This window comes from Pongo abelii, chromosome 1 (genome assembly GCF_028885655.2).
Source record: "Pongo abelii isolate AG06213 chromosome 1, NHGRI_mPonAbe1-v2.0_pri, whole genome shotgun sequence".
In the NCBI taxonomy this organism is placed as follows: domain Eukaryota; kingdom Metazoa; phylum Chordata; class Mammalia; order Primates; family Hominidae; genus Pongo; species Pongo abelii.
Window position 1 is genome coordinate 41014845 of NC_071985.2, and position 25211 is coordinate 41040055.

Sequence of the window (25211 nt, forward strand, 5' to 3'; positions counted from 1 at the left end):
TAGAATTAGCAGAAAAGTCACTAAAACAATTATTATAACCATTTATATTTTCACAAAGTTAAGTTAATGGATAGAATGTACATTATTCAGGTGATGGTACCCTGGAAGCTCTGACTTCGCCACTATGTATCTTTGCATATAACAAAATTGTGCAACTACCTCATAAAGTTATACAAAAAATAAATAAACTATACCTAACAAAAAGTTAAGTAGAGTCATGGAAGATGAAAAAGATACACATTGAACTTCTATAAATGAAAACTACAATGTGTGAAATAAAGAATACACTGCATGTAATTAATGATAGACTAGAATTGCAGAAAATAATAGTGAATTTTAAAACATAGCAACAGAAACTATCCCAAATAAAATACAAAGAGAAAAGAAAAGGAAACAATGAACAAAGCATCAAATAACTAATTTGACCATTATATGCCTAATATATGTAATTGGAGTTTCTAAGGAAGAAGAGAGATGAGAGAACATATTTTTCAAATATTCTTTGAAGAAATAATAGCAAAAAAGTTCCAAATCTGAAAAAATAACTATGAACTCACAGATCTAAGAAGCTCAGCAAACCCCAAGCACAAAATACATGAAGAAAATTACACCAAAGCACATTATAATTAAAGTTTTTTAAAACGAATGTTAAAGAGAACAATCTGAAAAGTATCCACAGGGGAAAAAATTATATACAAGGAAGGAAAGAAAGATGACAGCAAATGTCTTATCACTAACAAGGCAAGCAAGAGAGTGGAGCAACATCTTTAACATACAAAAATTAAAAAACAAACAAACCACCAGTCCACGATTCTATGTCCAGAAAAAAAAGTCTTTCAAAAATGAAGGTGAAATAGAGATTTTCACAGACATAACAACACGGACAGAATTCATTACCAGCAAACTCATAAGAAATGCTACAGGATATTACTCAGAAAAAATGAAATGATATCTGACCAAAATATTAATCTCCACAATGGAATGGATAAGTAAATGGATAAATATGTAAGATTTTCTTTCTTAAGAAACTTCTTTAAAAGATAATTGACTATATTAAAATTGACTATAAGTAAATGGATAAATATGTAAGATTTTCTTCCTTTAAGAAACCTCTTTAAAAGATAATTGACTTCTAGAAGAAAACATAGAGAAAAATTTTGAATTATGCAAAGATTTATTATATATGACACCAAAAGTATGATCCTTAAAAGAAAAAAAAAACAGATAAATTTGTCTTTATTAAAGGTTTAAAAATCTGCCCTAAAAATGCCACTAAGAGAATGAAAAGACAAGCCACAGACTGGAAAAAATATTTGCAAAACATGAAGGACTTGTATGTAGAATACAAAAACTCAAGACAGTTGTTTGGGTGGCCTTGGACTGACCTAGTTTTCTCTTCTTTCTCTCTTGTAGTTCTCAAGAATAACTGTTGAATGTTTTGGGAATGTAGTATCCTTAGAGAGGGGAGAACTGCCTCAAGCAGCCTAGGTTTTGTTCCTATTCATCATCTTTGGATATATAATATCTTAACTTAGGGAGGAACTCTCTGGGACAGCCTGGGCTTTGTTCCTTCTTCCTCTAGAAGTAGGATGTCCTTCAAAGCTTCACTTAATAAGTCACGTGGTTTCTGAAGTACATAATCAGGAGTGTGCTGCCTTTTGGGGGTCCCACTCACAGTCAAGACCTCATCCACTTTGGGCAGCTTTCTTGAGCCTTTGGGGACCAGTTCACAATGGATCTGAGACTTCTTCTGTCCCTTGCTGTTTATCTTTAAGTAATAAACCCCTTTACATAATTCGTTGCATGTGAGTGTATTCTGTCTCACCAAACTCAGACAAATAAGTCACCCATGCATGGTGGACATTAGCAGTAGCCCATGATGCCATGGACATAAGTATAGGGACATCCGTTTCTGGTAGTTGGCATAACGATGATCTTTGCTATCCTCCACGAAATGAGAATCTTCTTTTGGTATTGGTAATTGTCAAAACTGTTTTACAATAAGAACTCTCAAAACTCAACAATAAAACAAACAACTAAATAAAGAGCTAAAGATTTGAACAGACACTTTACCAAAGAATATATATATAGATGGCAAACACACACACACATACACACACACACGAAAAGATGTTCAAGATCATTTGTTCCTAGGGACACAATAAGATACCACTATACACATATTAGAATAACTAAAATTAACAGACTATACCAAGTTGAGAGGTGACAGCGTGCTGGCAGTCCTCACAGCCCTCGCTCACTCTCGGCGCCTCCTCTGCCTGGGCTCCCACTTTGGCGCACTTGGGGAGCACTTCAGCCCACCGCTGCACTGTGGGAGCCCCTTTCTGGGCTGGCCAAGGTCGGAGCCCACTCCCTCAGCTTGCAGGGAGGTGTGGAGGGAGAGGCGCGAGCGGGAACCGGGGCTGCGTGCGGCGCTTGCGGGCCAGCTGGAGTTCTGGGTGGGCGTGGGCTTGGCAGGCCCCGCACTCGGAGCAGCCGGCCAGCCCTGCTGGCCCCGGGCAATGAGGGACTTAGAACCTGGGCCAGCAGCTGCGGAGGGTGTACTGGGTCCCCCAGCAGTGCCAGCCCACTGGCGCTGCACTCGATTTCTCGCCAGGCCTTAGCTGCCTTCCCACGGGGCAGGCCTCTGGACTGCAGCCCGCCATGCCTGAGCCTTCCCCCGCCTCCGTGGGTTCCTGTGCAGCCCGAGCCTCCCCGATGAGCGCTGCCCCCTGCTCCATGGCGCCCAGTCCCATGACCACCCAAGGGCTGAGAAGTGCGAGCCCATGGCCCCGGACTGGCAGGCAGCTCCACCTGCAGCCCCAGTGCGGGATCCACTGGGTGAAGCCAGATGGGCTCCTGAGTCTGGTAGGGCCTTGGAGAACCTTTATGTCTAGCTCAGGGATTGTAAATACACCAATGGGCACTCAGTATCTAGCTCAAGGTTTGTAAACACACCAATCAGCACCCTGTGTCTAGCTCAGGGTTTGGGAATGCACCAATCGACACTCCGTATCTAGCTGCTCTGGTGGGGCCTTGGAGAACCTTTGTGTGGACACTCTGTATCTAGCTAATCTGGTGGGGATGTGGCGAACCTTTGTGTCTAGCTCAGGGATTGTAAATGCACCAATCAGCACCCTGTCAAAACAGACCGCTGGGTTCTACCAATCAGCAGGATGCGGGTGGGGCCAGATAAGAGAATAAAAGCAGGCTGCCCTAGCCAGCAGTGGCAACCCGCTGGGGTCCCCTTCCAGCCTGTGGAAGCTTTGTTCTTTCGCTCTTTGCAATAAATCTTGCTACTGCTCACTCTTTGGGTCCACACTGCTTTTATGAGCTGTAACACTCACCAGGAAGGTCTGCAGCTTCACTACTGAAGCCAGCGAGACCAGGAGCCCACCGGTAGGAATGAACAACTCCAGACGCACCACTTTTAAGAGCTGTAACACTCACCGCAAAGGTCTGCAGCTTCACTCCTGAGCCAGCGAGACTACAAATCCACCAGAAGGAAGAAACTCCGAACACAACCGAACATCAGAAGAAACAAACTCCAGACGCACCACCTTAAGAGCTGTAACACTCACCGTGAGGGTCTGCGGCTTCATTCTTGAGGTCAGTGAGACCGAGAACCCACCAATTCTGGACACAAAGTGATGACAAGAAAATGAAGGCACTTTTCATACACTGCTACCTGAAATGTAAAATGGTATAAGTATTTTGAAATACAGTCTTGCATTTTGTTAAAAAGTTAAACATTTACCTACCTATGTTTTAGCCATTCCATTTCTAGGCATTTGGTCCCTAAAATTGAAAGTATATATCCTTACAAAGTTTATATATAAATATTTTTAGCAGCTTTATTTGTAATAGCCCCAAACTGGAAACAACCCACATGCTCATTCACAGGTGAATGGCTAGACAAATTGTGCTATATCCTACAGTGGAATATTAGGCAGCAATGAATGAATAATTCTAATAATAGTGGATCAATCTCAAAAATAATTATGCTGAGTGAAAGAAGCCAGAAAAAAAAGAGACTATATACAACATTCTTAAATTTTCTAGAAAATTCTAGAAAAATACAGACAAATCTATAGTGACAAAAACAGATTTATATTTGCCGGACAGTGAGGGGTTGAAGGGAGACATTACAGTGACATTCAAGGAAACTTTTGAAGGTAATGGGTATGTTCACTATTTTGATGATGGTCATGATTTTATTGGTGTATATGTACGTCAAAGCTCATCACATTACACACTTGAAATGTGTGCAGTTTATTATATATCAACTACATCTCAATAAAGCTTTTTAAATATTATCAAGTGTTGAGATATATTGCACAGTAGGGTGACTTTAGTCAACAATAATGTATCATATATTTAAAATAACTTAGTCAATTTTAGATGTCCCACTACAAAAAATGATAAGCAAGTGAGGTGATGGCTGTTAATTAGCTTGATTTAATCATTCCACATTGTATACATATATCAAAACATCACCTTGTACCCTGTAAATGTACAAAATTATCGTTTGTCAATTTAAAATAATATTAATTAGAAAATTATTACTACCACCTTTCTTTGGTAAGCATTCTAATATCTTTCTTTATTTCTCTTTTACTTTCAATTATTTTGTCTCGTGTATTTTAGGTATTGTCTCTTGCAAACAGCAAATAACTGGATTTTTTTTCTCTTTCTGAAAAATCTCTCTTTAACGGAGCATTTAAATCATTATATGTGTTATTCTTACTTATTGACATACTTCTATCATTGTATCTTGGGCTTTCAAATTACCATCTTTTTAAAAAATTTGTTCTTTTATGCTTTTCTTCTGTCCTTTATAGTGTTGTTTAGACCCTTTCATTTTTTAAAATAGTTAATTTTATTTCTCTTCATGTAATTATTACCCTTATTAGAAAAAATAAATAAATAAAGCCCAGTGCAGAGAAATGAGCTAATAGTACATCTTGGTTTACGTCATACTATTTCTATTAATCCGTTAAAGGTTGCTATATTATTTTATGCATTTATGTAATATATGTATCCATTATTATTTCTCACTCTCATTTCCCACTTCCACTGTCATTTGTTTTTTGTGTATTATTTAATTCTTATGTGTTGCTGTAAAACAGGAACTGTAGAAAGTTGACTCATCTGTGTATCGTCACAGGGTACCTGGTAAATCTGGAAAATGCTTTATGGGAAATTGAGAATCACTTGAAAGATCAACACAATGTATGAGAGCTTTAAGTAAAACAAATGTCAAGTTTCCTCTGATTTGTGACAAGTAGGACACAAATGACCCCATTTAAAGGTTCTTGTGAAACAATTTAGCCATGAGAATTTGTATACTTACTTTAAAAATCCATGTAAAAAATCTCTCTGAGAAAGGAATTTGGATGTTTAATTTAATTTATTTTTTTTAAAATCTCAACACAGATTCAACAGAGCTCATGGCTTTTCCAGGCCCTAAGTGATTTATACTTTTAGTCCAGGTCCATCTGACCAAAATCCCACAAACTGGCCAATAGACATGACCTACAGCCTGTTCCTCTTTATGAAATTACTCTAGGCCCCAAAATAACACAGGATGAAGAGAACACTGGGTAACAAGAACTAGGATGAGGATGAGCATCTGGAGAAAATTATGTTCTTCTCCCCAAATGATAGAGAAATGAGGAAAGATAGGTCATTTTGCAAGCTTTTTATCAGTAACAAAAAGTTACGAAAAATCAGTTTTATGCAGACTTTGTATATATTGAAGAAAAAAATTTGAAAAATAAAGTCTTTAGGAAATCTGTGTAAAATCCTGGTATCCAAAAATAAAATAAATATAAAAACTATTCACAAGAATTCCAAACAATCCTACCATTCATAAAATGATGGAAATTTAATCCACACTTACTAAAAATACAAAATTAAGTTAGTAATACTTTTTGGACAATTACCTAAAATTACCTAAAAAACTACTAAATGTGGCAGAAATGTTTTTATAAAATAAGATCTTTTAAAATGATGTAAAGAGGGTTTTTATAAGAGTTGAATTTTAGGCAAACTACAATATTGATTATCAAGATAATTTGCTTTAGCCAAATTGCTTTTAGGCAAACTGATAATCAGCTCACTTCAACAAGAAGGTAAAATTTTCTTACACTATCAATATTGAGTATTAATTGTTTAAACGTGTGCTGAAGATCAATATACAATGAATGTGTGTAGACTGTAGGAGAGTATTATAAAGAATGCTAAACTAGTCCAGAGAAGAGAGCTCCTTCAACTGAGACAGATAAGGGCAGAATTGGGAATATTTAACAATTTTCACTGATCAAACTGAGGATATAGGAGAAGAAAGTCAAGTTTCAGACAAAGTGTAAAAGAATTCGAGATGAATCTCTAATAGCATAATAGGAGAGCTAACAGCATCTATGATAGGAAATCCAAAATACAGAGGAAGAGTCCATAAAAGATACCCTAGATCAGAGGTAAGAGACAAAGGAAGGAAAACAGACATTCTTGATAAGAGATGCAAAGAACACATGCTAGAGAGCAGAGGCAGTGCACGCAGAGAGATACTAGAGCTAAAACCAGCTGCCTTTGCTCTTTTGGTAGAAAATGTAGCTGCAAATTTAGAGTGGCTTTGACCAGAAGTAAAAAACAGTGGTCCATAGCCAAACAGAAAACATTCTCTTCTCTCCCTCAGCACCAAAACAGGTGTTATGAGTGGGATGATCAGATGATGGTAATGATGTGATGGGTAGGCTGGCTTAGAGTGGGCAGATCAGACACCCTGAAATCCTGAGTCTCAGAAGATGTTGGAACTAGTGGGTAGTGGCAAAGAAGAGCACTTGGAGAAAACTGTAATAATCCTTTAATTGGTAAAGCAGAGTTCTGTGTGGCAGGGGCAAAGTGGAAGGAGAAGTTTGTACTGAAAAGCACAGGCTGAGTTGGATAAAGCTCCTGACTTGAACTTTTGTGTAATGTCTCACAGAAATTCTAAAAGCAAGGCCCTAAATGCTGTGGTATAGCTAGTATGGAATTCATGCTCCTCACAGGAGCTGTTCCTGTCTCTAGCCCCTTTCTCTCTCCCCTTCCCTACCCTCACTCCATTCTGACTTTGGTGGCCTTCATCTGAGCACCCATAGCAGCTGCCCTTACTTGGTTTGTAGCACAAGTATATGATGTGAACATTTGTTTACTTCTTTTTCTTCTTTACTAGACCATGAGTTTCTGGAGAACACGGACTCTTGTCTTTCATCTTTGCAACCCCAGTACCTAGCCCAGTGCCCAGCTCACAGCAGATAATGATAAGTGAATGGAGAGATATAAACAGCTGGATGGATAAATGAATGGTAAGGTGTGCAGCTGATAAATATGTATGCACACATAAGTCCAAACAGTTATGCTTATAGACTCCCTCTGTGCTCCTCTGATGCTCATCCCTGGGCCAGGCCTTTCTGTGCTGTTGAACGTAATCCTGGGAGAGGTGACCTTCTGCTTCCATTTCCTGTCTTCAGCTGTCAACAGTTCCAGCTCATCATCTCTCAAACTGTCATAGTCAATATAAGCTATGTGAATTTGGAGCATGCTCTGAGATCCCATCCCCATCTCTGGCATTGGTCTCCATCCTTCCAGTGTCTCCTCTTTGGTCATTGCTCAGCATTTTCTGTCTGTTCAGAGAAGGGCAGCAGCAATTTGCTTTCTTGCCATGTTTACTTTATGTCTTTGTCCAATATCTATTTGTCATTTTTATTGTATTTCTCTCTCTCTCTCTGAATTCATCTTTGGATGAGGCCTTGAACTTAGCGTTTGCTTTCAGGAAAGAGAACAGAATGCCTTGGTGGAACCAGGAATTTATGTCACTGGTTTTGAACCCAGCTACATAGGAAATGGAACATTCACGTACCCACTGGGGACTGTAGAAACTTAAAACTATACAGTGAGTTTACAGTCTTCAAAGTACTTTCAAAAGCATTATTTCTTTTGAGACCCACAAGGGTCATGTAGGGCAGGTATCAATACCCTCTAGCAATACATCAGGATTTTGAAAAGAGCACTGGAAATCTCATTTGTGTTTGAGCCCTTCCTATCTGCTAGTGTGACTGGGCAAGTCACTTATTACTTATAATGACAAGTAACTTATAGTGACAAATAACTACCTTTCAGGTTAGAACAAATATATGTAAAAATATATGCCTAACCATCTCACATGGTTATAAGCCTCACATAAAATAGTTTAGATAAAAGTTTTGAAGTCATGAAGCATTATAAAATTAAAAGAGATTGGGATTGTTATTATCAAAGTATTACTATTATATATAATATATTGCCAAATTCCAGGGAGGGAAACAATTCTTGATGATTGGAACTCAACTCCCTTACCTCCCATTCCAGGAATGCTTTTCTCCCCATCATGCTGCCTATACTAGAACTGAGAGAGGACCCTAAGTCACCTCTTTATCCCTGAGGAGAAGGAGTAAAAATGTAACCACACACAAACACACATATTCTCAAAGTCTCCCTGCTTCTGGGCGGAGGAACAGGGCTTCCTCCACCAAAGAGGGCAGCAAGCTAAGTTTCTCTCCATCCCAGTGACTCATAGAATGCGTAGTAAGTTTGAGCCAGAGAGATGAAAGCACAAGATCTCTTTAAGCATGTGAGACCTACCCATCCAGTTGCTGTATAGCCAGACTTGAGATCTGTTAGAGGGGACAATGAAAAAAAAAATCACATTTGCTTCTTCTGTTTTCTTCTTGGATTTCCATGGTCTCTCATTCATGGCTCCCAGACCTCGGCAATTTTCTGATTCACTGAATGATTCGACTCTCTGAAAAGCACTCCAGCTTACAAACAGATTTTCTTTCTGGCAGATACCTCAGTGGTTAACATCTGAGGGCTTTCTCTTACACTGTATTGGTAAGTTTGTCACTGGGGCTAACTGCTTTTTAAATGCATTTACATATTAGGTCACCATTGGTCTGAAATCCACAGTGGGAAGCAAGCTGTGGCCATGTAAATGGATTGCAAGAGAGTGACCTCAGAGAGGAGCACTGAGGTTAAAGACAATTTTGCACAAACAAGATGAGTTATATTTTCTCAATTCAAAGGTAACTTGATGGAAACATCTTAGCCTCAAATCCGATTGCTTTCACCAGGATAGTGATGAAACTGGCTCCGTTGATAAAAGCCAGCACATTTCCCTCCCTAATTGCATCAGCTTGACCCTTTCTTCTGATTAAATGCTTATAATTTTTCTCCCAGCATGTAATTTTTTAATTATAATATGTTTGAAGAACATCAAAATTATTTGGCTGTTTGCAGGGTGATTGTTGAAAGCAGAGTCAATTCGTTTCTTCTCTGATGTGCTGGGCACCCAGTGGGTGCCTGAGAAATAATAATTGACGATAGTGGCAGACATGTCCCTGTGGATGGGCTGATGTGCTCACGAGCAGTGACAGTGGGGAGAAGAAGACTCTGAATTTACTAGTGCTGAATTCCTGCCTCCCCATGCAGTTGGGATGGTAGAGGAGAGAGGAAAAAGACAGTGAATTTCATACTGAATGTCTTACATATCATAAACGAATTTCTGCTTAAAGGCCTCCAACTAATTGAGTTGGTTTTCCCTGGGATTAGGAATGGGATAGAGCAATGTTTTAAGAGAGAGATTTTGTTTAGGAAATATCTACTTGTCATAGTTAAAATAATCTTAAACCAAATAAAATATTTTCAGGACAGAAAAACAATAAAAAAAATAAATTTCTGGAAAGACAGGATGAGAGGCATAAAAGACAAAAGATAGATTTAGGCAAAGTGTCTCTACAAGGAATGCAGAGGGGTTCAGGCTTCCATCTTTGAATTTCAGTGTGACGTGGAAAAATGGTTGACCTCAAAAGAACTATTCTCAGATTCTGCTCTACCACTTACTAGCTGGGTAACCTTGGGTGATATGCTCATCCTCTCTAATCCTTGCTTTCCTCATGCATGATAGTGACAATAATGTACCTGCTTCAAACATGGCGATGCTTAGATGAAGTGATACCTGTAATAGAGCACAATACAATACTACACATGTTCAACATGCTTGGCAATGGTTAGCAATAGTATTATATCAGGAAATTTCTGAATCAGCATCAAGGGCAGCCCTCTTCCTCTGCAAACTCTTAACACAGTTTAAATTTCCAGCTGTCTAGACTTTTCTGAGCCTGTCCTTTCTGGAAGCAGGCAGTTAGACAAGATGGCCTCTGAGGGACTCCTTGTGCTATCGGTCTGCACCTCTGAAGTCGTGGCCCTTTGGCTCCATTTCCTGCCTGTCTGATCTGCGTGTTTTTTGTTTGTGTTTTTCTGTTGTTGTTGATGTTTTTCTTGGAGTCAGCCGCATGACCCTCAGACCTGAATAGGATACTGAATTGCCAATTCAATTTACCTAAAACTGGTGAAGCCTGAAAGCCTGGCCTACAATGACATACAGCTAATCTAATACAAATTGATTTTAGTTTTAAATCCCAGCAAGTCAAGAAATTGCTGTGGATTTTTCCAAAACACAAAGAACCCTGCTTTGTTGTAACTGCAAAGCATCTGACCTAGGCTTCCTGGGTCCCAGTCTTAGCAGCCTTATTGATGCTTTCTATAACTGCGGCTACTAACCACACTCTCTCCCCAGCCCACAGACACTGAACTTAGTAGAGATTGAAGGAGCACCAGCCCCGTATTCTGCAACTCCCCATTCAGTTGTCCTTGGGGCCAGCTTGGATCTGTCCTGGAACCTAAAGTCTGATCACACTGTCTTTCACTTATTTCTAAAGCTCCATCATTGTGCACTGCTGTTCTGATAACTATATCCCTGGATGTGAGCTCTTATCCATGTGACTAACTCTGGAACTGGGAAGCTGCACTATTTTGGCAGCCATTTCCATCAACAGGACTGAGTTCCTGAGTTCTGGTGCAAGGCTCAGAGCCCTACAACTCAGGACCCTTCCCTGTTGCCAATAGCCTGTCTGCCATTCTTCTTACTTGGATTTCCTGAACATTTTGACTTAGGATTCCTTATTAGTCCATAATCAATTTCAAATTTCACAGATGCCAACTTCTTGCCTGGGCCAGCTCTGGTTATCTATGAAGAATTCCCAGTAGCATTTTTATTGAGCTGCCCAGAAAACAACGTTAAGCTGGATTTGTGGATCTGAAGGAATGGACAGGACTCAGATGTGACCATCTGGAAGGACATGGCAAGAAAGATCACAATGTTACATGCTTGCAGGAAATTAACAGGCATACTCTAACTCTTTTGAGCATATGTGCATATGTAACAAAATAATAATATCTGTTAGGGGTTGTAATGATTAAATGAGACAATGGTAGATAATAATTGCTTACATACGTTGACTGCAGTGTTGTGCTTTTTTAAAGACCCTGATTGGCAGGATGGGAAATGAACCAATTGAACAGGGTCAGAACCTGGGAAAACCAGCTAATGGAGGTGGAGCCAGCCCCCTGGGAGACACATCCAGCTACACTTCTCAGTAAGAAGTCCAGTCCAGCAGACGGCACTCTTTATCTGGAAACTATGGCAACAGACAGCAACAGCCTCCACACGGAAATCAAAACAAGCAGACAGGTAGACACGAAGTCAGCTATGGGAATTGATTAAAAGGTCTTGGGTCTGAGACAGTAATAAGAATTTCAGCCCTTATTTGTGTGGGACAATAGTTGTTTAGTGTGTATAAGAATTACATTGAGTCCTAATTAAAATGGAGAGTCTCAGTCATCATCTACAGAGTTTTTTAATCATTAAGTGTAGTACAGAACTTTAATAAGTTCTTTGACGATTCTGATGCGGATGACTTTAGGATCACACTTGGGGAAACTTAAGTGTAGAGAAGCAGGCAATGGCAAGGCAGACCCCAACACTAGAGAAACTCAGTCACTTGGAAAGTTAATCAGAGGAAGACTCAGGCCCTAGGATTCAGTTAGCACAACTGCAATGCTAGGATTCTGAGCCTCAGAAAACAAGACAAAATCCCCCAATCCTCTGGACTATTAGGGAAATTAAGCCATTCTGCAGTGGGGGGATAGTTCAGGCTTCAAAAAGAAATGAATCAAATGTACATTAAAAAAAGGTATGTTTTCCTAAGCGCAAGAAAAATACTGATTATTTTGACCAAGAATTTGGTGCCCTTTGCCCCTCCCTCTCATCTATTCATTCGGGTAGGCGTTCATTTATTCATTTATGTATTGACTCCACCGTGACTCCTGCTTCTATTGCTCCAACTATGATCTCACTCCTGAATCCAAGAACTACATGTAAAAATCCTCTTAAGAACTTGATATATACAAAGTCTAATTCATTATCTTTCTTTTCATCTCCAAATTAACTTTATCTCCTAAATTCCTATTATCTAAAGGATCAAGAAAGACAATGAGAATTACGTTTTATATCTGCATGTCATGGACTAGAATACCAAGAAGTTTACCTATATTTTCTGTGATAACTGGTAGAGGGGCAAGAGTTTTCTGGCCATTTTACTCATCTTGAAACAAAGACTTGAAGATGATGTGTAATTCACAAAGAGAAAGAGACATGATCTCTGCAGTCGTTATTCCCAGCTTAGAGCTCTTTTATTTGGCCTCCCATTGGTGAACTGAGTGTCTCTGGTGTGGTTTTGAAATGGGAAGTGCAGAGTCACCTACCAGGGTCCAAACTGTTGAGTGGACAATTTAATTCAAGAAGCATAAGGAAAGACTCCATCACTCAAAGTCATCTCCAATAATAGTTCAGTGTAGTGCCCCAAATTCTTCCACTTGCAGTTCATTCTTTAAAACCTTCTTTTTAAATATAAATAAATGCCATTGCCAAAGTAAATATGCAATTACATCAACAGCTTTCAAACCAAATTTCCAGGACCCTTAGCAGTTCCCTGAACATTTCCTCGGAGGTGCATCAGAAAGGGCAGGACACACCAGCCCCTGAGCCCACCAATACCACCAGCACCACCAGCTTCAATAAGAGGAGTTACTTTTCCCCCTGATAAGTTTAAGGAGCTTCAATGCAAAAGCATTTACAGAAAATGTACTTTACCATCAGAATGTTAAAAATCATTTGTAAGAGTGGAAAAAAACTGGAAACAGCCTAAATGCCTATCAACCTAAATTATAGTACATCCACACAACGAAATGACAAGGAAGCTGTTAAAAAGGAGAGATAGACCTATATATTCTGATGTGGAAACAAATCTGGACACATCATTAAATGGAAAAGTCAAGTAGCAGGAGAGTATCTATGGTGTGGTTCTAAATGTGTTTAAAATATACATTTATATGCTTGTGTATACATAAACTAGTTTAGGAAAGATACATAATTTCTGGCCTGGAAATTGTGACTTGGAGTTTGGGGCATGCATTTAACATTTTACTGTATTCTCTTTTGTACTATTTCTCTTTTTAAATCAAGATCATATATTGATTTTTAAATAAAATTTTTTTTAAATGTATGAAAGTTATCAAATTAAGGTATCATTGGTCATTATAAACATCTTGGCAGATATGTCTTTTTCACGGTAACAATGATCTCAGAGGAGAGAAACCCTTGAACAGGTAAACTTTGATATGAACGGTGTGAAAAGGAAAAGGCCCATCTACAGACTGTTGCCTAACAGAGAGTTAGGAAGATGGGGAGAGCTCCTGATCTATTTGAGGCCCTGACATTTGACAGGAAAATACCACCTGGCTGGGAGAAAGAAAAACAGAACGACGAAGAGAAAATACTCTCTTTTCCCATGTTTTTACCTGGTCCTCTTGTTATGAATATAATCTAAACGATTTCCAGCAGGGAAACTAGGTTCAGAGGGCAGAGGAGTAAGAGTCAGCTAGTAAAGAAAAATAATTGTCTTTGAGGGATTGGAAGGCTGTTATTTGGGTCGGACAATGATCCTGGTGAAATCAACCAGATTGTTGCTCAGCTCTCCACTTCCTGAGTCCGAGCAGGAGGTACAGGACTTACATTCTAAGGCCTCTGGAGTCAGAAAGACTGGGTTTGTGTTCTGGCTCTGCCAGTTAACAACTTGTGACCTCTGCACAACGGAGGAATCAGACTAAATGTTGTCTAAGTTCTCTTCAAACTCCAAGCTCTGTTATATCACCCCTGAGGGCTTCCCACTCTCTACTTCCAGTTTCTATCTCTTTCATAGACTCCAAGAGTGAAATACTTGCACCCCCTCTCCTTTTCTGTGTACCTTCTCTTTGCCAGGTCACGAAGGCAGGTGCCTGTGCACCTGGTTTGAGTCCATGACCCCTTGCTTCCTCGTGAAAGATAAATCTTCAGCTCCTGCACCACAGCCCTGCCAAGCTATGCTCTCAGAGCAGTCCGTCATGTTCACTCAGATGGGGAGCAATCTGAACATCACAGTTAATTAATCCGCATTCTCAAGCGGACTCCCAGTTTCCATTTGGGAATTCAATTTAGGTGGCCCTAGTCAGGCTGTCTCTAGATCTACAAATCACTCTTACTTTCTGTTTTCCCCTGCAGATGAGGCACCCCCACTCCCTCTGCCTCCTCCTCCATGCCTGATCTGAGCGGAAAGGTCAATAATGACCAGGAGATGATGTCAGAGTGGAGCTGAAACAAGGTCAAATGTAGGCAGTATCTTAGATCAAGCCCAGGGCAATGCTAAACTATAAACACTCTCTTGCCTGGAGACTTCTGCATCCTGTTAACACAGCATCCCATTGCTTTCTGAGCTCTCCCCTGGGTGGTCTTGCTGAAACCCATGGTTTGGAGAGTGTCAAAGAGCTCTTAAGCATAAACACAGCGTTCCAGCCAGCAGAGGCAGTGCACACGAGAGAGGGACTGGGAATTCCTGGCTTATATTCTTTTTCCCTTGCTTACTCAGGCAAGTCTTTTATCCATGCATGGGACAGTTTGTTTTTCATAACTTCAGTCATGGGAGCCCTAACTTCTGTAGTGTCTGAGAAGGATCTTGACTTCTCCTCTCCTTCACCTCCCATCCAATCAGCCACTGAGTCTTGTTGGCTTAATTTCTTAAAGTTTCTTCAAATTCGTCCACTTCTCTCCATCCTTTCTTCCTCTTAGCCCTCAGCACTGCTTCCTGAAGGATTGGTGAAGCCTCTCCAACTGGCTTTTCTGTGCCAGTCTTGCTCTTGAAAACCCGTTCTTGGCTTTGCAGCCTGAGTATCTAAATAAGCAAATGCAATTATGAAACCCACCAAACGCAATTATGAAACACAGAAAAACTATTCAATGACCCTCACTTGTCCATACACACACACACACACACAGCCAATCTTACAAGGCCTTTGGTAACCTGTTGCCAAGTCTGCCCCAAACAACAACAACAATAAAAACAACTGCTGGGTATTAAGTAATGAGTATGTCCAGATAACAAAGTGAGCATTCTGCATGAGCAAAAATATGCTCTTGAACACGTCCTTCTCCTTTAAACCTCATCCCTTCAGTATATGCCACTTCTTCTGCAGAAAGGGCACTTCTCCCCCTCTCCTCTTGGCAATCCTACCTCCTTTCATTCAAGATCCAGCTTGTGACATCCTCCTCTGAGTCATAGCTCCCCTGCACATGGCTAACTACTCTCTCCTCTGAGTCCCCATGGAATCTTGTAATATCATAGCATTTATTGCACTGCATTGCAACTGTTTAACATGCCTGTTTTCCTCATTTGGTTGAAGCACTTCAGGAGGCAGAGGCTATTTTTCATTTATCCCTATGTCATGGCTTCCACTGTGCTTGGGGCTTACACAACTCAGTTTTCAATAAATGAATGAGAGAGAGGAGCACTATGTGATTGAAAGGCAGGAGTTCAAGTAGCAAAACATGGACCTGAGAGGGCAGGTTAGGAAGCTCTACTGGGATCTCAGGTTAACCCACAAGAAGAGAGCTTTCCTTCCCTCCTCATCTCCTAAATACACAGTGGGGAACAGAAGCCAAGGGCTTCTGAGAATGGGGATGGTGCTAAAAATAAACTTCACTCCAAAAGGGCTGAGGGGTTTTGCCATCTTAAGACACACCTTTGCAGTTATGAGTTTATCTTCTCTCAGCTCATAGAGGCTGGTTCAGTATAAAGCAGGCTCAATATGGCAGGATGCGAAAACTGTTTTTATTACAATATTACAATTGGGTGAAGACCCAAGCATTTCCTTTACTCTAGGGGATGAGTTTAAGGCAAAGAGCCTTTATTTAATAAAAGCTTATTGTACCTCAACATTTTTCAGAATCTTTCACTCTTCTCTGATTGTCTTTCACTCCCCCACCTTTGTGTCTACTCCCATTCCAGTTTGCAGATGAACAGCCCTGACTGGTCCTTTCTAGTGACATACCACATTGCAGTTCCAAATAAAAATTAGCATCTCCACAGATCACTGAATCCTAATTAAAGAGTTTTTTTATCCTTCCCCTTCTTTTCTATTCACCACCCCCATCCCAGATTTTCACTCAGGGAATCTTAGCTGTATGCACTCAGCAAAGGCCTAGCCACGCTGAGCCGCAGTCTCCCTGTCTTCACAGTGTCTGCACAGGGTAGTAGTATTACCTAACTCAGGGCATCATTATGAGGATTACAAAAGGTAAGCAAAAACTTAATGCAGATAAATATTAAATAATAGTAGCAAGAAACTCCATTGATGGGGCAAGGATGCCTTAGATGCTTTTGAAATTTTAGTCATTTAGATTTGTCTCTCTTTCTAACAGATACAACCAGCTTCTTTGAGTTGCTCCCCTCAGGAGCAACTATTTCCTTCTAGTCCCCTTCCTCAGTACCTTTACCTGGAGGCTTCTGTTGTTGGGCCTGTTTCTAAGCAGGCTTTCCTTTCCTCTTTATGCCACACTCGCCTCCTAGAAGAGACGCAGAGAAGTCCTGCAATTCTGGGTCTCTGTCCTTTCTGTGTATGTCCTAAATGCACAAATAAGCCCATAATATCTTCCACAACTGTCTTGGAAAAACAGATGGTAAGAATTCTGCAGTAAGTGAAATGGGAATATTTACCCCAGAGGGTCATCTGAATTTTTCTTTCAGTTGAAGCAGGAAAATTCTCCACAAGCATCACCAAGGAAGCCCAATCTACCAAAGCAAAGACTGAGGAAAAAAACCAAACTCAATGTGATCAAGTTCTCCATGGAGGACAGCTGTGCCTGTTCAAGGAATGGGAGGCATCTGGGAGCAGTCCCTACCTCCTGTCTACACACTGCCTGATTGAGAGACTTAGTGCTCCAGCATCTGAGGGGCTTAGGGAGAAACAGCCTGAGAAATCCAGGGAGATTTTGTGAAATTGTTTGGTTTTTGTTTGTCTGTTTTTTGAGACAGGGTCTTGCTCTGGTGCCCAGGCTGGAGTGCAGTAGCACAATCACAGCTCACTGCAGCTTTGACCTTTAAAGTGTACTCCTCACTCCTGTGTGTTTGTGTGGCTACAGGGACCTCACCCTGCCTGCTGTCCTCCTCCCTCTCCCCATTCTGCTATGCCCCAGGACAAGGACGATGACGCTGCCTTTACTGTGGCATCCCTCTGCTTCTCCCATTGCCAGTGGAGCCATGCTTCTCCAGGCCTGGCACTCAGACCTCTGCCAAAGATTTTCCTGTGATTTTTATCAACAGTGCAGCTTCTCAGCTGCCCAGATTCCTTGACTAAATCACAATTTCTGAGTGTGGGCTCTGTGGCTCTCCACTTCTGGAAAGCACTGCTAGTGGTTCTTGCACAAGGTAAAGTATGAAAACATTTCCTACAAAAGAAGGGTCAGCATCCATAGCCTGTTTAGGACCCTTCGTGAAAAATCTGTCTCCAATTCCTCATCTCCAAGTTGATTTCCCAACTCTTCCACGACCCTCACCTCCAGCCATGCCAGCATGCCTACTCACCTCTCCCCAAACATGACACGCATGTTCTACATCAAGATCCTGCTCATACTGCTCCCCCTTCCTGGAACACTCTGTCTCCACTTGAGTCCTATTCTTCCCTCAAAGCTCACTTCAGTTAAGACTTTCTGCGCATGAATTATTGAGACAGGTGTTGAAAGGCTGTGTGTCTTCAGTCTACTGCAAAGGACAATGTGTGGTCTTGCCCTTGAGGAGCTTTAACATTGAGTAAGGAGATAAGACATTGTACATCAGCAACCATAATAAGAGGAAGAATATAAAAGAAACAAAAGTGTTAGAGAAGGGAGGGGGCGTGAGGCAACCGGAGGTGTTATCCGAATTGGCATTTTCTGCAAAGCCTGACAGTGTGGATAGGACTGCAGATGTGGAGAAGTGAAGGCCAGGCCAAGGGAAGAGTTTGAGAAATGGCACAGAAGTAGGAATGGGAAGAGAATATAGAGAAAATGAGAAGTAGCACAGTTTGGCTTAGCTCAGAGGGAGACTTCATGCAGAAATGTGAGAGACTCGGCCAAAATACAGATCAGGTGGCCTTAGCTCTCCTACTCCTCTGAACTCCTTTAATTTCTATGATCTCAACCTAGACCACTTAGCATATACGGCCATGTATTTTTTTTTAATTGCTCTATGTATGTTTTTGAAAGCAACATTTTTCTCTTTATAAAACATTTTCGTTGGCGAAAATTTGGAAAATACAGAAAGGAAGTAAAATTTGAGTTACCCATAAATCTACCATGTGGAAATAACCAGTTAGCATTTTGGTTAATCCTTAAATTCTTTTCCCCCATCCACTTTTTTTCACTATAAAACTGAAATTAAAACTTTAAAACTGTGCTTTTTTCTTTCTTTTTTCTTTTTTGTGATCGAGTCTCACCCTGTTACCCAGGCTGGAGTGCAGTGGCGCAATCTCAGCTCACTGCAACCTCCACCTCCCGGGTTCAAGTGATTCCCCTGCCTCAGCCTCCTGAGTAGCTGGGATTATAGGCATATGCCACCATGCCCTGCTAATTTTTGTATTTTTAGTAGAGAGGGGATTTCACCATGTTGGCCAAGCTGGTCTCGAACTCCTGACTTCAGGTGGTCCATCCACCTCGGCCTCCCAAAGTGCTAGGATTACAGGCATGAGCCACGACACCCGGCCACCTGTGTATAACTTTCTATGCTATTTTTGTCACTTAGCAGAGTATGATGAACACAATCCCACATCTTTGAATATTTCTTGAAAACTTGGTTGTTAATGGCTGCATAATATTCCAACATACAAATATTCAAGTCTCTATGTAACTCAGTATTTTCCAACTGTAATTTTTTGGGATGCTAATAAAAGACACATTAATAGATTAAACCAAGTTAACATATTTCTTTTTATTCTGGATTCTATAAGTCTTCAAAGAGTCCCACGTGGATTTTGATTCTTCAAAATGAGGGTATAGCAGGTAGTATTCACTCTGGACTGTTTTTTAAACAAGTATCTCTTGGAGCTCATTTTCTACAAAAGTTTGAGAAACCTTTCTCCCAATGAAGGATATTTGGATTGTTCCTAGTTTTTCACTATTATAAATATTTGATAAAGATTTTGTACATAAAATTCAGGCTGAAATTCTCATTATTTCTTTAAGATATATTTTTGGGAGTAGAATTGTGACATTTAAAAAGTCAAAATGTATGACTTTTTAAATTAAAAAAAAATTTTAAACATAATACTTCCCACCCCCCTCCCCACTTGCCACTAGCCTCTCTAGCTCCATGATTATATATTTTTGCATCTTCTTATTGTAGAGTCTTGTGCAAACGTTTTCTTAATTTTAGAAAGCCCTTAGCAAATGTTTGATGATGGTGATAACAATAAGGAAAAAGAAATATAAGATAAAAGGATAGGTTGTGAGGAGGAAAGAATTGCATCTTACAGTTGAAAGTGGCAGATAAAATAGTCCTTAAATGCAGGTTATTTTATGTCAGACAACCTGAGTTCATAGTACTGTACTTGCCCTCTTTTTGACCTTGGTCAAATTACAGTGCTAATAATTCCTAACTCAGAGGTTTGCAGAAAGCACTAAATGAGAAAAGATGTATAAAGCTTATAACACATGCCTGGCACACATAAGCATTGAATAAACATGGCTGTTACTATTATTACTATTATTAGCTGATTTCTGGAGTCCAAGGGAAAGGTGACCATTTCTTTAAGACGTTTAAAGTGTGTGAGAGTTATACAGGATCAGGGCAAATAGCAGCTGATTGGAGCAAAGCTTGCAGCAGAGGAGACATTCAGGAGCAATGGCTAGGGAATGGATAGGCTCTGCTAGAAATGGCCACCATGGCAGCAAATGTGAGCCAATGGAGAAGGGTGGAAGTCAGTCAAGGCAACCAGGGACTATATTAAAAATAAAAATCAAATCTGTTTTGGCATGGTAAAGACTAACATTTTCATTATGAACTCCTCTCCCATTGGAAAACTCCATTCTGATCCCATTTTCCATTCCAGAGATAATCAACCATCTCCCTCTGGACACAATGTGGTGGCCATCAGCCTGGCTCTTACCTGTTCATTTCCTGTCACTGCCTAATTGATAGCAGGCCCTCCAAGCTGGCAGCTCCTGCGGAGACACTGACAAGAGCAACCCTGAAGCCTGGCATCTCCCTGAGCCCTTTTATTTATTGCTCTATTTCAAAGAGGGATTTATCTGTGTGTGGTTGAGGCCATTACTACCTTTTTCTAGATTTCCTGGGTGTACCCAACCCAGAACCAAAAACTTGGGGCCATTTGGCTGCATCTCTGACACCTGAAGAGAGCTGCAACTTAACCCTCTGAAGCGAACCCTGCACAGTGGAGGCTAATGGCACCAGGTAGGTCCCAGTTGTCTTCCACAGCCCCCTTCTCTCCTCCCCATTCTTTCCCATCACTCCCAGAGCTGCTGAGATTTAACAAGTGTTAAAATTCCTTACATCTATTTACAGGGAAGGCCAATTTACTGTGATTAAATGCAAGGTAGCGTTCAATTAGCGGAAGATAAACACAACATATCAACCCACTACGATAATTTTTAAATCAAAAGTTAGAACACACATAGGCTGCTGCGATAATAATTTACTAATTTAATGACGATGGAGCTTTTCAAGATCTTGCCATTCTCTTAGACTGTATATGAAGGACACCCCTAATGTTAATTAGAGCTCGCTTCATTAACAACTTAACCAAAAGACCACGCTTTGTGAAATTATTTGGGAGCCTATGAGGAATGAGAGTTGATGGAAGGAAATTACCATGAGTATCTTTCCCATCGGTTAATGGAGGGTATGATGTATAAATCATCAGCAAAGGCCATATGGTGACAGTCAGTAAAAGAAAGGAGAATTTGGAGCTTGTGTATGAGAGCAGGGCAGATGGCTATGAATAATGTGTGAAAGCACATGCCTCTTCATATATATGGTGCTCATGGTAGTAAAGACATGATCTGCCATGCAAACAACAGGGCAGTTTTGTTTGGCACACAGCTGTTGCTTACACCTCTGGGCTTTGCCTGATAGAGTCAGAGCCACCTTCAGCAGAGTGTTAAAGCTTTAACAGAGAGTAAGTGCTCAGGAACTTACTATGAATTCATGGGCCTGCACTCCAATTGGAGGGATGCCTCTTAGATTTAGCCAGTTCTTTCTGTCCCCAGCAGCCAGCTGTTTTGAAGATATACGCACTGGTCCACAACTATCCAAAATGACTTGGGATTCTAGAAGTCAGGGGTCCCCGAGAGCCTAGGACAGCACTTTGCTAAGGTTGCTGTTGATTGGAATCAATTGGGGATCTTTTAAAAATACATGTTTCTGGCTCTCATCCCCAGAGATATCATCTGTGTGGGGTATGATCTGAGTATTAGGATTTTTTAAAAGTTTCCTCTATCCAGGTGATTCTAATGTGCAGCAAAATTAGAAAATCACTACTCTACTACCCACGTCCAGGGCTGAAGGTAAACAAAAATCTCTGAGCCCCGTGGCAGATGCTGGAATCTGAGCACAGCCTGTTCCTGGCAAAGCTGTTGATCACTGAGAGGAAGGGTAGAGGGAGCAAGGTGCTTAGCATTAACAGGCCTGGTTTCAAATCTCAGCACTCCCGCTTACTTTGAGTAAGCAAAGGAAAAGTCCTCTCTGAGTTTTCCATTCTGTTAAATTGAGGAAATGTTGCTTCCCTCAGAAGTTGTGAGAGCATTAAATAAAATAATATGTAAAGAGCTTAGCCTGTAATATGATAAGTTGAAAAATGGTTTATCTAACCAATGATTATTAACTAGTTAAAAAGGAAAATAAATCATAAGCCAATTAGTATCTAGTACTTGTTCAAAGTTGCTAAAGGAACTGTGAGCATTTTGTGCAAGTGCCTTAATAAACCCAGAAAGCTGCTGGTAATAACAGTGCTTTATTGTATGTCTACTATTAGCCAGGCACTGTTCTAGGCACTTTATAAACATTTTTTAGGTTGCTAGCTAGTAGATATGTCAGTAAGGATTTTCTGACAAGGGATGGAATAGAGAGTAGCCAGCTGTTCATAAGAAATTCCATGAATCCAAAGCACATGCTCCTCTGGCCTATGGCTGCAGGCCATGGGTGTTGAGAGGATACCTGCTTATTTTAGAAGTGGGTAAGATACACTCTGATGGAGAAAAGACTGGACTTAGCAAAGACCTGGTTACTTTGGAAGTCTCAGGTCTTCCACTCCCAAGCTGACCGACTGTGGGTATGTTTCTTAACCATTCTGAATCTGTTTCCTCGTTACATAAGCTATGGATAAAGACAGTTGCCTCACTGAGCGTAAAGCATGAAATGAGATAATGTATGTAAGAGTGCAGATCATGGTGCCAGGTACACGGCAGGAACCCAATAAACAGTTTGCTGAATTATACATTCTAAATAGCAGAAGAAGGGCACATGGTTTGGGAGGTTTCCAGGTGACAGCCTGGGAGCCAGAGCTCCTGGATCCTAAGACAGCATGGGAACTCCCATGAAATGCATTCTCCTATTTCCCAGCAAACACTGAGTCTAATGAGCTCTTGAAATTGTCCTCTTCCTGCTACCAGACATATTCATATACCTGTGGGCACTTTGTTCCAAGCAAACCCCTCAGCTGGAGCCACGAAAACCAAAAGGGCCCAACAGCAGCCTGTGCCACCCCACAGACGTAAGGGCTCAGAGCCTCAATTAGAGTGTGGCTGAAAAAAGCAGGGCCCAAACCCCCTCTTGGCACCAATCCTTTCTGCAGAAACAACCAACCCCCCCAACTATGAAAATCAATGGATTTTTCTCCCCTCCAATATCTAAATAGCTATTTGAATGTGTTCTGTAACAGGAGGAGCTGTTGAACAAAAGGTCAGGGCTGATTTGAAGTTGGTCTTTTTATCAGCAATTGCTTTTAAAGACACAATTCTCCCAACTCTGAGCCCCTGAAGATAAAAAACTATATAAATGTACAAATGACTTTATGACTTTGATTATACAACTTCTAAGGAAATATCCATATGAACCGTTAAGAAAGACTAAAGATATGGTGATAAAGAGGACTCTTTGAAATTCTGCTTTTAAAAAAAATCTATGTCATGAGATATGAATGTAGCCAAAGCCTTGATAAAAGTCGTGTCATCCTTTTGCCATAGAAGCCGCTGATGCATGAAAGGGACCATGGGCCTGGAGATCTTTGCTGCCTTTAAAGTCTGGCTTATTAACATGCATTAGAGTCTTCCTGAAGATGGGTCTGGCCAAAGGTTATCAACAGAAACTTAATTTAATGAGCCCAGAACACGAGGAGAGGAGCCCTGCAAAGCCAACACTGAGAGAAATTTGGGGCAAGGGCATTTCATTTTCTGAAGAGGAGAAACAAAGATAAATTCATTAAAGCAGAAGGCACTACATTGTTGGTTTTTATCCTCAGAACACCACTCTCCCAGTATGGGGGCCCCGCTCAGTTTCACTGTGGAGACTAAAACTCCACTCCACCCAGAATAGAACCTGACGATAATAAAGGCTTTAGAGGGTAGAGAACAGCTACAGGGAAGGCTGGTTTACAGACCAACAGCAGCGCTGAGATGTCACAGTTGACGCAGGCTGGAGTCCACCAGGCTTCTCAGGACACAGGAGGTACTTTTTGATATTTGGTTCACAGTAGATCTAGGTCAGTTACTCCCATCATGGTTGTGTAGAGGCAAATAAGAATTCTAGAATCCTGAGGACAGAGAGAGCTGCTTAAAGAAATGTTGCAAATGCTCCCCAGTCATAAGAATAAATTGTTCCAAGGCCAAAATGGTGGGAACATCCTTTTGAGGTAAATGACACAGGGGTCACGTATTGACACGCCTACAGGAGACAGGCGAATAACACAAATTAGTGAACCAGGGTAGGACTGAGATAATAGGGCATGTTGGGACAAGGTTGTGGCCTTTTCTTAAGGAACAGCAGATACTAAGCTTGAATGAACAGTTGCCTCACTGGAAGAGTGATATGTTGCCAGAAATGATTGATCAAGCAAAGCTGGAAGTTGGAATTTTAATATAAAATCTCCTCATTTTAAAGGAATGGAAACTAGGGTTTTTGTTCTGTTTTGTTTTTAACATTTTGTGGACCAAGCAGAACTTTTGTGTGGGGGTAGGTACAGCCTGTGAATTTGGGGCATCTGACTAGAACATTAGATATTAATTAGCATGTGGTAGTACTAGAAGTCAGAGAGGAAAGTACCATTTAGAAGGCTAAATGAGTTATAGCATGTGCATTCATTTCTGAAAGGACAGTATTCTCCAAGTAGGGTTCTCATGAATGACCATGTGTGCTGCGCATTGCACACCTCTGGGGGGCACCCTTTGTAACAAAAGGCTATATTAATACCCCCTCTTGGAGCTGCAGTATATGAACCTGAACAACCATACCCAGCAGCCCTGTTGGTGACACATACCTAGTTTTCCATCTCAGTGGGTTCCTGAGTGACAGAGAACAAACCCATTCAAATCCCAAATCATTGATTCAGATGGACCAGCACACTCATTCTTGGCTCTCAAATGGACTTTCATCAAAATCAATTATAAAGGTCTTCTTGGCATTATAAACAACACCCAGGAACGATTAAATTTTTGTTCTTCCCTTGCAGGCCACAAATCAGGATGACCCCCAAAGTTTAATCAGCATGGACCCAGTGGACTGGACTTTGGAAGTGACTCAGCCTATGCAGATTCAAGTATATGAATAATTTTTTAAAAAAGGAAATGGAAATATATACATTCTATTAGTTCTAGTCACTTTGTGGTAGGTTTATGAACATTGCCATGTAGGATTGACCATGGAGCTATATATTCTGTA

General features: G+C 40.7%; 1 long non-coding RNA gene across 2 annotated transcripts in view; it reads right to left on the reverse strand.

The window, feature by feature from the left end:
• Positions 1-24666, reverse strand: part of LOC129048120 (uncharacterized) — a 141290-nt gene extending 116624 nt beyond the window's left edge. For both annotated transcript variants that reach the window (XR_008510188.1, XR_008510187.1), the window contains exons 1-2: positions 23935-24666; positions 3582-3688 (exon numbers count right to left, since the gene is read on the reverse strand). This is a non-coding gene — a long non-coding RNA (uncharacterized LOC129048120). The remainder of the gene's footprint in view (positions 1-3581; positions 3689-23934) is intronic.
• Positions 24667-25211: the final 545 nt, after the last annotated feature.